Consider the following 12,329-nt stretch of genomic DNA (forward strand, 5'->3'; position numbering starts at 1 on the left):
TGCTTCACTTAAATATTGTCTAGGCTGTAAATGACGGCCTTGTTCATAACATTTTGAGGGGGTTTATGAAAGTCTTTGACGGCTCAAAAACTTGATACATGATCTAGACATTAATAAAAACTTACCTAATTGGCTCAGTAGTCATGTGTACTGTATGTATATATATACATAGTGGGGAGAGTGAACTTACTGTAGAGCTTCACTGGAATCCATGGTGAGTGCCTTGAATATGTACAAATTCAGTGATTCATAGTATTACCATGGACACAGTAATCCTGCTTTTGAACCCTGGGTGGAACAGGTAGGATTGACATCCATCCTCTTTTGTTGATCCTAGCTATGTTATTGGCCATAACTTGAGGATTGGGGTCATAAAGTTAGTGGAAGTTGGCACACTGTCCTGTTTGTATTTCCACCTTTTTTTCCTTTCTGCTTTGAAAGCTCCACTTAGCTATCAGTTAATGAAATAGTAGTAGAGATCTTCTGTTTGAAAAGTTACATTCCGATTCTGTAGTAGTATCATGCTAACTGTAAAATAAATAGGAACTATCTAAGCTTGCTGGGAAAAAAAAACCAAAACACACCAACCAAAAAAACCAAAAAACCCAAACCCCAAGAAACCCCAACAAACCACCAAAAAAACCCCCAAAACCAAAACCCAAAACAAAACCAAAAAACCCCACCAAAAAGCTGCTAAAAAATATTTTTTATTTAGAGAAATCCTTAGACACAAATGCGAAATTCAAAAGTCCTGGGTTTTACTGCAGCTGTCCATTCTTTCAGTGCCATTGGGAAGCTGTATATTGTGTCTCCATCTTAATTTATGCACCTACAAGATGGAATGATAATAATATCATAGGAGTACTTGTAAACTTTATCTAATGTCAGTGGATGCTTCTGCATCCTTTGTTGAAAGATTTCATAAATGCTAAATGCATTATGGGAGAGGAAGCAGCTTCCCCAGTATTAGCAAGCAACTAACTTCCTTTGTTATACCAATTTTAGCTCCAACATTACTTTAGTATAAAAAAAGAAATAATCATTTGGCTTATTAGTTCTGACTTCTTTATTTTTTTTTATCCTGAGGGGAAGGGGGTGGCTTATGAGACTCTCCAGAGAATTTGAAGGAAATTCAGGGGTTGGTTCATTTGTTTTAGTTTAAGGGTTTTTTTAAAGTTGGGTTTGTTTTTTTTTTCTTTTGGCTGCTTAGTAAGTGCTTCTATTTAGTTCTGTATTGTAAATTAAAAGACTGCAAAATACATTTTGTTTCCCACTGGCTTGATTCAAACTGCATTTGAAAACTTAATACCTACTAACTGGTGTAGACTCTAGTTTGGGTGTTAATTCATGTGGGAGCATCTTGAGGTTTTCTCTCTTGAAAAGAATTCTTATACTGGCACTTTCAGTGATATTCTCCTTTTGAAGGAGCTATGAAGTGAGAGAATATTTTAATTTGGCTCCTGTAGTAATTATGCTCTCATCTTGTTGCTTCTTGATGTTAATGGAGTTTAAAAAACATTGGTGGTATTAATAGTTCTTGTGCTTTCTTGAAGTCAGAGTCCAGTTACAATAAAGGATAATTTCTGGAAGGTTAAACATACAAAGCTAAGCTGTTTTTAAAAATATCAGTGAGTCATGACCAGCAAGGTATACTTTTGAAAATCCAGTTAGTAGACACACACATTCTTGGATGAAAAGGGAAGGTGAGATTAATTTTGCATAATCATATGTGCAGTGGAATTCCAATAAGATTTAAATATAGGTAGTTCAAGAAACAAATTAGAGCTGGCATGCTCATAGTCATAAACAAAGTGAAGAAAAAGGAACATAGGGGTTTGGCAGAGCAATGGGGAACTTCCATCAACAATACTCTGTAGTACTTTGTCTCTATTACTCCTCACTTAAAACAATACTTCCTCTTCTGTTCCTTTCCAGCTTATCAAGGCATGTAAGTAATTTCATATGTAATTTTTTTCTCCTAGCTGAAATGTTTTATGCTTTCAGTTCTCAAGGTAACTGCTGGTTACTAATTTTGATTTTCATCTCTGTCCACTGACCCTAACAGTAGGATTTTTTTTTTCTTCTTCCTCTTTTTTCTTTACATATAGAAATCTGTGTTGTGGTTTACATCAGTATTGTGGAGATACTGATTTCTTTCTATGAAAAGTACAGTTTTTCTCAAGTGACTCAGATGCTCTTGTTCTGCAACATCTGCTTTTTTTTTTTTTAAAGGCAGAGTCAAAAATGTTTGTGAGAATTCAGTAACAGCCCTTTTTGTCTGCATGCCATTAGTGAGCCAGTTGAGAGTGCACATCTATATGCATGTATATTCAAGCAATTTCGAAAGAATGAACTTTGCTTGAGTTGTCTTGCATAAGTTTTCCATTAAAACTGAATGAGTTTTGGAGAAGTGCAGAAAACTGTAGCTAAAGATGTGTGTTTGAGCAAGATTTTTATAGCACTGGGCCATAATGACTATGCCCTATTACAGAAATTCTCACAGGTTGATGCATTTCTCAATTATTACCTTTGTGCTCAATTTTTTTCACAAAATCTAAAACTGCAATCAAAGCAAGACTGTTTAAGATTGGTAATTTCACACAAGCTTGTTCTTTTTCTGTACTAGCTATTTCTTTTGAAATGAACTGGGAAATGCTTAAATACCAGTAGCTTAATACCAATGCTTTCTTGTATGGTGGATTCTTATCAATATATCTATATATATATAATCAGTATATCTATATATATATATTGAATGTATAGCAACATTAAAGTGTTGTGGAAAAGCGGTATTCAAGAAGTGTTTGTGAAGTTCTGTTTGTATATGAATCCAAAACACTGAGTAATTTAATTTTCATGAGCAACCACCAGTAATATTTCTACGTGATTACTTAAGTTACTTCCAGGACAATCTGAATAGTTCTCCGTGATTGATAAAATTGACATCATCAATGTATGTTTTTGGGCGAAGGAGGAGGAGAGAGTAGCATGTAGTTTGATGTACAGTTGGATATGGGGTGCAATTTTATGTTGATGGTTCTGATTTTTTTTTCACCAGGTGACTTCTAGGTTTGGTTTTTGAAAGCAGCATGTTCTCAAGTGCATGCATGCAGCAGAGAGTTGTTTTATGTTCTATGGTTTTGCTGTGGGTTCTTCTCTCAAAATAACTATCTAGGAGAAGATTCTCTATGGCTGTATGCTACAAGGATCTCTTTCAAGAGATCCACACACTGGTGGAATTTTCTCTTACAGGACAGCTGGTAGCCTCTGCAAGCTGTGCTTTCCAAGAAGTCAGCACTGGATGTTCAGGTGCTTGGTGCTGACTGGTAGAGACAGATGTTAAATATGTATGTATATAGTTCAAGTGGAATTAACTTGCAGTCTTCGGCTGCACAAATACATTTAAAAAGCATGTTTAAATGGAGTAGCTTTTTATACGGTGTGGATCTATACACTGATTTCTTGAAACCTTGGTAGTGAAGCTTAAATTTCTGAAAGAACTGAGGTGCTGTGAAACAGTTTTTCTGCAGTGTTTATCAATCTAGTTCCTGTACCCAAAGCCATAGACCAGAGTTGGCAGCTCAGATCTGTATAGAAAGAAAGGGAAAATAAATGCCTAGCATAGGTATTTAAGCCATTCAATAGAAACTTCCTGGCAAGGGTCCATGTCTGGTTTTTAAATACTGTTTTTCTGTGGTTTGCTTGTTTGTTTGGGGGGTTTTGTTTGTTTGTTTGGGTTTTTCTCCCTTTTTCCCCCCAGTTTTGAAGGAGAGTCTAAAAATTACTTTCTTTGAAAAGATGGCAGATATTGGTACCTGCTTTTCACATCTCTCTCATTTTACATCCTGTAGTTCAATTATGGGCTCAGTCACTGAATCTGTTGATAGTAGCTGTCTAAATTTTCTCCATATCCTCAGGAGGATGACTTCTATTTATTTCTCTCCTCTGGTTCTGGAGGTTCAGCACGGATAGGTACCTACCTGGGGAGTGAGTGAGCTATGGTACCTACCTGGGGAGTGAATGAGCTATGAGCCTTAAATCACCATGAGCTATGCATTTCGTAGTAGATTGTTGTCAATGTATCATACACTTGTAAAGATCAGAAGACACTCCTTCCTCCCCAAATATTGGAGATGCCTCACTGAGAGTTTTTCTATGTAAAGCTGAAAAAAAGGAGAATGTTATACTTGCAGCATATTTGAACTACATGGAAATTAATTGAAGCCAGGGACTGCAATAGTGTCTTCCCATTCCCAAGTAGCCAGTACCATTCTGTGTGTGATACAATGAGTGTTTGAGTCTAAACTTGCTGATCTGTCATGCTTTTAAACACTTCTCCTTAGTCCTGACTGTGTCAAAAGATACAGAGCACTCATATCCAGGAAAGCTAAAGAAATGTAAGTCTTGCTAGCTTAGAAATGCTATTATGTAGTAGTCTGTATCCCAGTAATTTCCATGAAATTACTTTAGGATGCATCACTTACCAAAATCTCAAAATAAGATTTAGAGTAGCTGTAGTAGTGTGCAAAACCTTAATGTTTCTCCTTAATACAAGTTACAATAAACTACTTGAACACATACCTGATCTACAAGACAGAGATGAGATTAATTTCTCATAAATACAGTTTTGGTTCCCATGCTATTGTGTCATTTTAATATCTGTGCTTTTAAAATCATATCACGTCCTTGTTGAAATGTTAGGATTCCTCGAAATGTATTCAGAAGGACTAAAGAAGATAAGCTAAAGGAATATAATATGATAAAGCCTAAAACCCAATATAATCTAGTTTTCAAGATACTCTGAGATTCATTTCAGTAGAAGTGACAAAAATGGGTATTGCCAACTTTTTTCAATTTTGAAAACTGTTGAAATCAGTTAAAGCCTGTCTCATCTGTATAAATAAAACTTAATGCTGTCATTGAGGCTAACCAATTAAAGCAAAGATTCTGAATGTGTTAACATTAATGAGAAATCTATTGACTTTAATAGTAAGGGAATGTGTGTTCAGTATCACTGATTTTAAAAGTCTTTGTGAAGTGAATGACGCTTTAAACTTTTGTAAATGAATGACACTTGGTATGTCATTGTTTCAGAGGTATGTAATGTATTAATAAATTGGCTATGAGAAAATCAGTTGAAAAAAATCTCTGCTACACAGATTTCTAGCGTGACCTTTAGCACTAAGAGGGAAATGGGCATAGGAATTGGACTATAAAAGGTAAGAAAGCAATTATATATACACTCTGCATAGCCGTCTCTACACCTTGAATTTATACAGGGCTCTGGTTCTCCTTTGAGGGAGAGTTGTGGAACAAGGGTTCCCAAATTAAGGTACAAAGTATGGAGCTGAAGTTCTGCAGGTAAATAAGTTTAATGATGTCATCTTTTTATTTCTTCCACCTTTTGACATGATTATAAGTTTTAGCATGTAGTTCTCATTTCCATAAGAGGATGAATTCTGTTAATTTTTCATTGATCTTTTAAACTAAAAAACAAATAAAGAAGTAACCCAACCAAAAAAACCAACAAAACAAAACAAAAAAACCCCACAAAACAAACAAACAGAAAAAACCCAAAAAAACCCAACAAAACCAAAACCAAACCCCACCACCACCTGCCGAAAAACCTAAGAAGTTTTTACAATTAAAAACCCCCCAGACTGTGCCTTCAAAGAATTACAAAACCATTTGTAGTGTCCTAGTTCAGAGTTCTTTGGGAGAGGGTGATTATGTCTTTAATTTTGTGTTCATAGTAAATTGAAGCAAGCCTGTTCTCGTGCTCCAGGACAGAGGACTGCAGCAGACAAACATCTAGTGAAGTCCATGCATAAGCAGAGGTAATACAGAGAGGATTTGTGTGGAGAGACACAGGCACATTTCATATTACTCTCTTTCTGGTTGTTCTCTGGTACCTACCCAGAAATTTCCTGGTTCTTCTGTCTAAAGAGACACCAGGGTCTCTTCCTCTTAATCATCTTTTACTTTGTATTTTTAGAATACCTGAGTCTTTCCATCTCTGCCTTTTCTGGCAGTTGCACTTTTTACAATGTGATTGTGGAAATGCAATGAATATAATAAATATAGCCTTTTGGAAAACCCAAAGATTTCAAATAAATGCCATGTATGGTTTGAAAATAATGTGCCAGTAATTAAACAGCTTCTCTAGATTGTGTATGGAGCAGTCAGCTCTTCCAGAGGAGAAAGGATGATGCCAACATAGGAGTAACCATGTTCAGCATCAGGACATACCTTTACTTTTAATTGTATCTAAACATCCAAGCAAGGACTGTGTGTAAAATTTTGGAGAATTATTCATGCTGTGTGTCAAAAACTCAAGAGTCCAGTATCCCTCCTGCCAGAACTGTTCTGTTTTTAAGAGCTCTTCTATGTTGTGGTGGAGCCCCTTGCTGAATCCCACTCTGTTGCTGTTAAAACACTAACAAAGCTCCCCAGGCTCTCCGTCATCCATCTGAAACTAGTGGGACAGGCAGAAATCTTGTTCAGATTCCATGTGGATGATCAAGTGGCTAATGGGATGTCAAATACAGAACCTCTTGTCTGCAAGTGAGCAAGATGCTTGCCATATGTCTTTTGGAAGCAGATGAAAGTGACCAAGTTCTTTGAGAGGGAACATGTATAAAGCCTTTCTGTTGGCTCTGAGCATCTGACATCTGTAAGTTCTTGTACAGCAGAGTAAAAGTTAGGCTGACACAACTGAAATCCTTTGTGTTTCACTAGACGCTTGTGCATTTGAGGGAAAAGGAAGCTCTTCTTGTATCCCGGTTGTGATTATTCTGTCACAGTGAACAAGAGTATCAATTTTTCTTGCAAAATATAACACATTGGAAAGAAGGGAATATTCCTGGTTTTAAAATTACTTGTTTGTACAGTATAAACTTCAGTTTGTTCCATGAGTAATGTAATCCACTAATACATATCTGCACAAGCATAATACAAAATAATAGTTTAAAAATAAATACGCTGAAAAATGCAATATTTTTAAAATTAATTTTTTAATGCTTTAAAAGCCAGATCTAGAGAACTGTTTTTGTGAAACAAAATGAATTTTGCATTTCTGTGGCTTTTTTTTTTTCCTGAAGATTATGCCATTAGCAACTTGTCTGGGGATTTATTGGTGCTTGCAGCAGTTTTAAGCATATTTTCTTCAGAGTTCTACTTTGATAGTGTAATTTATTCTTGTTATATTTCTTGACGTTGATATTTCTTCTTGCTGTAAACCAAAAACTAGTGGCAACCTTGCCTAAGAAGTTGTTTTTGCTGATAGAAGTGATATCCCCTTGTCACCTGTTACTGATTTGTATTTTCTTCTTTCTCATTGAAAGGAGCAGGTTATTTTTAGGAATTGGAAGAGCAAAAAGCCACTTACGAGAACTGTTTGGAAACTTGTATGAAATGCATGAGTTCCATATAGATTTTTCTGGTTCCTGGCATCTGTTTGATGTTGATATTTATAGCAAAACACTGCTGTCTGCTTGTCCTTAGAGTTTATCTGAATACCTCTCTAGCTTTGGCAGATTTACTGTATGAGAAATGCTTTACCTGTGGTCTGAAAGAATTCTTGATGTGTGGGGAAAAACACTTGCTACAATGGTACTGGGCTTATACTGGTCAAGAGAGGAAAAAAAATTAATGCATGTGTGATTTTCATGTACCTTTGAGCTGTTTTCAGGAGCTTTGGGAGAACAGGGGCTGTGATCTCTGTCAGACGAGAGGAATGTTTTTAGCCTTCAGATAAGGGTGTTCTTGCCCATCCCTTTCAGAGGAGAGTGAGTGTATTGGAAGATGAGTTACATATTAGGGATGTGGTTTTTAGCGGGTTTGGTCTTTGTCAGACCAATTCTGTCTTCACTCTCACTCAGTGAGCCCCTTGGTGATGCCTCTGGTCCCTTCACTCTCATGCCTCCCTCGCTGTAGGCTGACAGTCCAGTAGAGTTGGTGTTAGAGCTCTGCCCCATTGAGAATACCATCATCTCAACAGCAAGGTACGCTTTGGTAATGCGGAGTATGAAGGTGTTAGATAAAAGACCAGTTCATGACCAAATTTCTCCCCTCCTCTGTACATGGGAAAAAATACAAGAATTAATCTCAGATTTGCTTCCAGCCAGAAACTGTGCCTGCCGCCTGATTCTGGCTGATGAATGTTTCTGAAAATGCAGAGATTAATAAAACTTTAAAAGTAAAGCTCTCCAGTGACTGAATGTTCTCCTTTGTACTCCATTTGTGCTTCTGCTCAGTTACAAAGCCCAAGCACAGACTAAGAATTTACAGCTGATAAGAAGTTGTTCAATTTTGGTGAGGCTGTTTTTGAGGATTTTGAAGATGTATTTTTTTCTACAGAATTTCACAGCACTAAATTCTCTTTAAATGCTGTTCGTAGTTTATATTCCTATAGACTATTATTACTTACAAACTCAAAGGACACTTGTATTTTCATCACCAGGAATGGAACTGCTTGCTTCCCGAACATTAAGAAAGGCTTCATGTGAGTGCAGGTTTGAGTCTGCACTGAATTTTGTTCATTGATGTGTTAACATATTTTTCTTTAGATTTTACTGTTTCAGAGGAGGAAGGGTTGTGCGAATTTAGTGTTTCAGTTACTTGTCATATAAAAGGGAGTACATCATGATATGACAGTGTTTATCTGTTTCTGTGTATCACTTCCTGTAGTCTTTTAGTATCATAATTTTTTCCTTCCTTATGTCACATGTCAAATCAGGACAATAGTGTCCTGGTGTTTTGGTTTAATACAGAAAAAGAATTATCAAGTTTCTTATCCCACCTTCAGAAGTAACTTTATAAGCTTAAATTTCATGCAGGTCAATGAATCACACATTCCTGTGTGCTGCAGCTGTTTTGAAAACAGGGTTTGAAACATTTTGTTCTTCATTCTTTATGAAATGTTATCCCCTATGCTTGAAAGACTGGGGTCTGAGAGGGGACAGAGTCTGAATCTTCAGGTCTTCTGAAGTTAAATTTTTCTTTGTGTGGGAACTGTGTGTGTGTGTGGGGGAAGGAACAGGCTGGAATTTAGATTTTTATTAAAGGGAGTGTAAGGGTGCAAGTTGGGAGTTTCAGGGAGGTTTTGTTGGAAAAATTATTTGTTGAATGAAAAAGAAGTACACCAAAAAAAGGTTCAGCCCAAGGAATTGTTATAGTCGATGCCATTCGAAGGGACTGTCTGCAGGGGAGAATCCTGAGGAATACCCTATTTTTAAAAGGAAATAAGAGACAAATGAGAGCAGTTACTCTGTTGGTTTGTTTTATCCCCTTCATAAGTACCCCCTCTCTTGGCTTGTCTGAGACAGCTCTAAATTTAGAAAACATATCAAACCACAACACTGTGAAGGAACCCACAGGCATTTAAAGATGTCTGTGTGGAAGCCTCAGTGGTGTTTCAGCATCCAGGGAGCACTGCAGCTGCTTGTGCTGGAAGCTGGAAGACTGCCACTCTGCTCCCTTTGTTCAGCTTCCTTTGCTGCGTGAAGCATAGAAGACAGCAACTAACCTTATCGTTGGCGTTAAGTATTTACAGAGGAGATGATTTCACCTTCAAAAGTTACCACCCTTGCACTCACCAGCCCAAAGGCCTGCAAACACCACTGTCAACAAACCCACTAGTTTCATTGCACCCCCTGCGATTTTGCAGTTTCCTTTTCACTGTGAGAAGCACCTCACCGTGAAAAGTAAGGGGTTAATGACAGTGAAGACAAAGGAGAGAGTGTTTGCTTTCCCCACTGTTAACGTTTAAAGTTTGATACGGCAGCTTAAATACTCAACTTTCCATGCCACATGCCCATGTCACTACTGTTCAGACGGAGAATGTCGTGTTTCCCCCCACCCAGGATATTTGCCTGTTATTTATGTTTTTATTATTATTACTTTTCTAAGTCTTATCTCTTCCCCCCCCCCCCCCTCCCCCCCCATCTGTCCATCCGTCTCTCTTTTCTCTCTGCCCCCAGGGAAATAACCTGCTATAACCCCAAATTTCCCTGGTTTATACCTGTAAGAACTCTTCATATTTTGTCAATTAACCATTTTGTGGAAGTCACATTCAAGTTTGTGTTTCCTGGTAGGGTTTGGTTTCTGGACAAAGCTGAAGAAAACTCCTAGGAGTAAGGTGGAGAAACATTCCTTACATAGGTGTGTCTTCCTAAGTGATGAGTAATGAAGTGGTTTGGTCCACATTCCTATTCCCTAGTGTCTCTGATTGTTAGGACTGCTTTACCCTTTCAAAACAAATGGTATCATAGGAAGACCTCCCCCTTTCTGCACAGGGCTGTACCATAATGGGGGTTTCAGACTTGCCTTCCTTTTGACTTCATTACACGCTTCTAACAGACTGTTTTGTAACTCAGTTTCTTCCAGCAGCTTTTGTGTGTTGAGCATTGGCAGAAACAAAATCATATTCTAACAGAAAACCTGTCTAGCATCCATGATCAGAGAACATCTTGCTTGCTCCTAAGAGCTTTGTTTGTCAGTTTGAATATTATGAGCAATGATATCACAGGTATCGAAGCATGCTCTTCTCCTGATCAGAAGCTTACTAGTGCTGCTTACAACAGTCTGGCATGACCCTCTTGTCCTGAGCCCAACTGAGGAATTTGAAATTAGCCTTGTGGTGTTTGGGTCGATTTTTTTTTTTTATTATTTTTTTTTATATAGCAAAATTTTATGGGTTATTTAACCATCTACTTTTTCTAGATCTGGGAGGTTGGTGAAGTTGTTCATATTAGAATTGGAGGGAATTTTAAAAGCAGTTGCATGTAGCTAAGTGTTTCTTTCCTTGTTTAATAACATTTCCTGTGATAAGTGGAAGTAAACTGATTAAGTGTTTTATTACTAGTTGTTGCCTAATCCACTTCCATATTTTGTTCTATTGATGTTTCATTAGAACTGAAATTATGAACACACATTTGGCAAATACTGTCATTTTTTAGGTAAGTACCCAGTAAATTTTGGCCTTTATTAGGGTAGATTGATTGCAGTATGCCCTTGTCCATGCCAAAACCCCACATGTTTAGTTATGCTGTCTTTTAAACAAAATACTTCAGTGATGATCTTTAGAAATGTGGTTTAGTCAACAGCTTCATGATGTGCGTGCAGTCTTTATTTAGGAGATTCTCTACTCAGTAAGCCATCTCAAATATGCTACTTAGTAGTTTCTTGGATGAGGACAAGAATACACATAAGCACAAAAAAGGAGTTCTGAAAAGAGACATGTTATAATCCCACTGTGGAGATCTGAAGTGATTGCTCTAGTGCTGTGTAAGACAACTGCCAGAGATAATGTAACAGCTCTTTTTCCTCAAAACTGCTTTCTTCACTGACTGTAATCGTTCGTGAAGAAGGTGAACATCCTGAACAAAGTTCTTCCATTGCTTATATATCCTTAGTGTATGTAATAGGCTGCCTGTGTTGCCTGTGAAGGTAAACCTCTAAGCTAAACACACTTGTCAGTTGCTTGAAAAGCCAAAATTCTGATGTTCTTTGCTGTTTGTTACTTCATTTAAACTGAACTGATTGTTATAATTTTAGCTGTTGAAAGTCCTACTCTGTGCCTTCCCTGTGAGAACTACTCACTTGTGCGTTGGCAGCTTTTGATGAAACCCCCTCACAGGTGAGCTATTACTTACTGGAATTACCCCAGTAGTGCCATTGCCCATTCCAGGGAGGCTACTGAAATAATTCCTAGGATTTCATAACCCTTATGGTGTGTTTGGGTTTCACTGACCTCTATCCACATCTTTCTGTGTAACACTGATGATATAGTGTAGGCGGTCAGCAGGAATGGTTATGGGTGTATGCAAGGCTTCTTCAGTTTTCCTGTTAAGATCTAATGTGTAGTGTACCTAATGCGTTTTTTCTTGACTTTGTATCAAAATAACAAGATGGAAAGTATATCCTACTACCTTTGCTTATTTCATTGCATCCTCCCTTCTGAAATACTCAACAAAATCTGTGAAAACCAAAATGATCTGGTAAATGGACTTTAAAGAGCAAATGTTGGTTGGTTGCACATCTAGGGTACCACGGTTCAGGTAAACAGGGATTATTCCTTCATTCTCACAGGATTATATTGAGAAGTAGTCCTACCACATCAGTGATTATTTGAAAATAAATTGAAGTTGTTTTTTAGCTGCGGTTGCCCATGTGTTCTAATCTGTAAAATATCAACTGTTCACATGGAAATTGGTATATATTTGGTTTAATTGGTATTGAACTCTATTTAAAGAGGGGGGCAGGCACCACAAAAAGTGTTCATGAGCTGCATAAAGTATCTTAAACGAATTAGTCATCTTGATACTGAC

General features: G+C 37.3%; 1 protein-coding gene across 11 annotated transcripts in view; it reads left to right on the forward strand.

The window, feature by feature from the left end:
• Window positions 1-12,329, forward strand: part of GULP1 (GULP PTB domain containing engulfment adaptor 1) — a 157,522-nt gene that overhangs the window by 57,244 nt on the left and 87,949 nt on the right. Inside the window, exon 1 of one of the 11 annotated variants that reach the window (XM_030487872.1) lies at window positions 5,175-5,837. The exons of the other annotated variants lie outside the window; for them this stretch is intronic. The gene's annotated coding sequence lies outside the window, so the exon portion shown is untranslated. Of the gene's footprint in view, window positions 1-5,174; window positions 5,838-12,329 lie in introns of those variants that run through there. 11 annotated transcript variants of the gene reach the window in all.

Source organism: Strigops habroptila, chromosome 5, assembly GCF_004027225.2.
Source record: "Strigops habroptila isolate Jane chromosome 5, bStrHab1.2.pri, whole genome shotgun sequence".
NCBI classification, from domain to species: domain Eukaryota; kingdom Metazoa; phylum Chordata; class Aves; order Psittaciformes; family Psittacidae; genus Strigops; species Strigops habroptila.